This window comes from Olea europaea, unplaced genomic scaffold (assembly GCF_002742605.1).
Source record: "Olea europaea var. sylvestris unplaced genomic scaffold, O_europaea_v1 scaffold4251, whole genome shotgun sequence".
Taxonomy (NCBI): domain Eukaryota; kingdom Viridiplantae; phylum Streptophyta; class Magnoliopsida; order Lamiales; family Oleaceae; genus Olea; species Olea europaea.
In genome coordinates, this window is record NW_019262363.1 from 722 (window position 1) to 5,372 (window position 4,651).

At 33.2% G+C, this 4,651-nt stretch overlaps 1 long non-coding RNA gene across 1 annotated transcript; it reads right to left on the reverse strand.

Moving 5' to 3' along the window:
- Window positions 1-635: 635 nt before the first annotated feature.
- Window positions 636-4,641, reverse strand: LOC111387786. The gene is made up of 2 exons (XR_002701460.1): window positions 4,541-4,641; window positions 636-1,158 (listed from the first exon to the last, which is right to left on the reverse strand). It is a non-coding gene; the product is annotated as an uncharacterized LOC111387786 (long non-coding RNA).
- Between the last annotated feature and the right edge of the window lie 10 nt (window positions 4,642-4,651).

Consider the following 4,651-nt stretch of genomic DNA (forward strand, 5'->3'; position numbering starts at 1 on the left):
TCAGGTCGTGAGAGCTTAAATGGCTGATGGCTGGACTAATGTGGGTCGGATAGGGTTCAATTGGAGAGGATTAAGGAGTTGGACTGGGATTGGGCTGGATGGTCTGGGATTCCACTGGGCTGGAGTAAAGTGATAAAGAGTAGGGCCGAATTGGTAGTTATTGGGCTTGGAGATTTGTTGTAATTGGGTTAGATAGGTTGGCTATATATTGAAAACACATGGGCTAGGGTTGAAGCAGCAACTTAATTCAAAAGGGGTGCAGCAGATAAAATTGACCCGGCAGCAGAAATTTTTTTTTTTTTTGAACAGTAACCGTGAAACAGTAACTCGTAGTTTTTTTTTCGACTATGAAGAAAACTGATACAAAAAACTTGAGATCTGCTGCTCGTACGCTATATTTTTTTATTCGTGTTGTTCCAACAAATTTTTGGGAAGGAAGTAGAAAGAGATTTTCTTTGGATTGGAGATAAGAAATTACTCAAGTTTAGGCTCTGATAACAAATTTGATACAGCACCAACGGGACAGTTAATTGCAAAATTAGAATAGATCTATGGGAAGGGGGAATTAGAGAGAAGAAAGGGATGGGGATTCAACAGAAGGGAAGAGAGAAACAGGAAGAGATAAAAACGCCATAAGTCATCAAAATATTATTCATTCATCATCAACTGAAAATTACAATGCAAAATAGGTCTAAATAGTAAAGCAACCCTAACGAGATTGAGCCGAGCTCATACAAGTCCAAATTTTAAATAATAGTCCAAAAGATAAATAAAGCTTAAATAAAATAAGTAAACGTCCAATGTCACGTCCGATGTCCTCATCAGTATCCCTAGAACTAAACTTCACAGCTTTTGAATTTTGTATCGAATGGTGCTACTAATGACTATCTTACCACGTACAAATTTATCAAGAGAAAATCCCAATCTCCCTAATAACAGAATTACCTCACTCCAGTTTGCTACTGTAGCAGCTTTAGATGTAGAATAGATCCATATCTTTAGATAACTAGAAGTATAGGGCTCCCTAATTCTCAGCATTGACCCATTGTCCATTATTTATAGTATAGGCACTTCTAGTCCAATTAAATCGTCATTTGCACTTGTGGTTTTCTTAATGAAAGTGATCTCTGGTCATACAAACACCATGTTCACAATCAACTGCAGACACCATTCAGTAAAGCAAGACCATCACCATACTGCTTCTACTAAAAGATATGGATATGGACACAAACAAAATTCCAGATTCAGGCCAAAAAACACAACCATTCAGAAGCAGCCAAAAGTCAGAAAATGGCAAAACGCACATGATTTTTGTTCTTTTTATGACATGGTACTCAATACACAAAACTTGAGCATGAGTGTAAAAGTACCTAGATGAGACGTGAAAGAATTAGGGAATAAGAGCTATGAACTTCAGCATGCAAGCAACAAAATTGTAGAAATAGGGGAACAGGAATCAAAAAACAAAATACTATTTTGGACTGTGGGATGACTTCTGATTTGGCTTTCGAAAATAGATGATTCAACAGGAGATTCTCACCTAGTAACATTTAGAAATGAAAATAAAAAATTAAATTGTTAACTAGATTCTTTCTTACTAAGAAGGTGGATAGTGCTTCTGCGTACAGATTGTATATGTAACTTTTAAAGAGAGCCTAAGTATACAACAGAGATTAGGTAGTACTTGAGATAGTTATTAATAAATAGAAAAGAAGTTCAAAACGTGTTTAAATTGATAAACCATGGTGGAATGTACAAGGTGAAAAACAAGTAACTAGCAAGGATAAGTTTTGAATGAAGAAAAATGAAATACGGACGATAGAATAGTAAAATAATTGGGGCCTACTTGAATCCGGAACCTAGCAGAGGAGATATAAGATTTTAAAAGTAAAACCCAAACTAATAAATATGACGGTAGAATAATGAGCTTCAGATAACATTTAAGGCTAAAACGTACTACAAAAACTAAATCTAACAATGCATAAGATTTTCAAAACGAGTAAGTAAGTTAAAAACCAAAAGGGAAATTCAGGATTCTCGTAAAGCAGCAAATGAAAAACAGTCCTGCCATTACAAATGAAAAACAGAGATTGGAAATTAAAAGCTGGAAAAGTTATTTCTTCTTATTGTTTTTAATACAAGGAGACTTGGTCCAGAAATATAAAACTCAGAAACATTAAACCATTGAAAGCTATTTAATATTAAAAAAGCGTGAAAATAGAATCAAACTGTAAAATATTTAAGACCCCAAGAATTATTAATATGTCTTGAGAAGATTATGAGTTTCCCTGTTGCTGGGGAGAGAAATTCTACTTCGACAGATTCATTTAGCCAACACAGCACAAGTAACCAAGTTTGTTTCAAATAAATTGTTGACTGAATTTATTGTCTTATCGGTAGCATATGACATTAGAACTGTTATCTTGGATCCAAAGATTAGGAGAAAACTTTTATGAAGGTATCACAACGAAGGAAAAAGGAAACTACATATCCAAACCAAATTAAGCGTATTGAAGATGCAAATCAAAGAGTTCCATAGCAATTAGATTAAAGAAAGACGGATAAATTATTTCAAGGAATACATAGGATGAATATAGAGAATTTATTTATCTCCATTTACATAAAAATATTAATTATACTAGAAGAATCCAAATATTGGAAGTGGAGACTATGAAAGTGATAAAGATGAGAAAAACAATTGATGCAGGTTGAATTCCGATTAATATAGAGAAGTGTTCAGGTGAAGTGGATATTTTGTGGTTGAAAAAGCTATTCATGAGAACTTAAAGAATAAAGATGTAAGCTGAAGGAAGAGGGTTATAGTACCTATTCATAAGAATAAATATGACATTTAAGATAGTAGGTATTACAAAAGTATGTAATCCATGTCATACAAATTAATTATGGAAGCCTTGAATTCACCATAGATTAAATTATATTGGCCATGATTCACTGTAGATTAAGGTTAACGCAAACATAACAGAGAACTAATTTGATTTTGCATGAGATAGATACACTGTGGAAGTCATTTACTTAATTCAAGATTCGTGAAACAAAAATAATGCTTGCAATTTTTTTTGTTGTTTAGGAAAAAGCCTATAATGGAATGCTCAGAAAGCTATTATTACGATAGAGATAAAAAGCAATTTTCATTAGACATATCAAATTGTAGCTTTGAGAAATGGTCTGATGGATCAGTCATGAGTATGACATGTAGTGACAATAGATTTACAAAATTTTCGATTTGCATCAAGGTTCTAATGCGAATCATTATCTTTTTGTTTTAAACAAGGATGAGGGTACAAGACATGCTCAAGATGATGCCCCTTGGTATCTCTTATTTGCTAAAATCATAAAAGGCTGCAAGGATTGAGGGAAATAAATCGTATGTTAGAACTTTGGAGAAGCACTTTAAAATTTAAAATTTTTAGGTTAAGCATAACAAGGAAAAATATATACGCAGTTCTTTTAGTTATAGTACAAATAAGATAGTAAATTCGACATAGAGGATCACATTGTTCAAAAGTAACTGGTTTAGGTATTCAGGTTTTATTGTTCATAAGAAATGAAGACCTATGGAGGATGTAATGCATATGATTAAAAAGAATTGGATGAAATAGTGAATTACTAAAATGGTTCCATGGAATGGGAAAATATCTAAAATGCTGAAAATTATTTTCTACATACTAGTTATTAAACCAGCTATGCTTTATTAGGTAACGAACTATTAGGCCATCAGAGGGCAACATGTGTATCAATAAATGTACTGAATATGAGTATGTTTAGGTGGACACATAGTCTATTTAAAATAGAGAGTATATATCAAAAAAGTAAAATAGATACCAAGGATAATTAAAGGAATGCCAACTTAGTAGGTGGTTCATGTATGTGAAACATATCACAAGAAAAATGTAATCCCGATAGAAAAAGGTTAGAAGAAAGAGAGGCATATCAAAATTAACACATGATTGAGAAGGATTTGATTAGATAAGATCTTTAAGTAGATGTAGCAATGGATCAAAGAAGACAGAGTAAAAGGCACTCGCTAGCGGAAGGAACGCAATGGCAAAGAAAGAGAGGCTGACCAAAATTAAACCAACCCCGAATTCATTGAGCACAGTGCTTTGAAGTCTACATAAATAAATTTTGGCACAACTATATAATTTATGCAACATAAACTGAAAAGAGAATTAAATGTTTCATGAAAACTCATTCTCAACGTACTGAACATTCAACATGTTCTAAACTTGCTTGTGAGTATATAAATAAGTGAAGATACAAATATGCATAGTTAATTGATGTTCAAGCATCTTCAACTCCATTTGGTTAGTTAGCATTTAGCAACGTTACTCATTTTCCCTTCAAATGATAACAGTAACATACGGATGCCTAATTACCGGAGATCAAAAAGAAGAAGCCACGAAGTCATAATTGCCTTCACAATTTTAGTTTCAAAAATATAACTAATCAAACTCCTTTTATTATACATCAAGATAATCACAAAAACACACAAATTGATGCTCAATTAAACAAAAAATACCATCAGCATCACGAGGGGGTCTGGCCGCACCAGAGATCTTTCCTTGAGGACCTAAAGGTGGAAATGTCTGCAGATTCGACTCTGCAACATCCAATACAATTAGTTTACTGA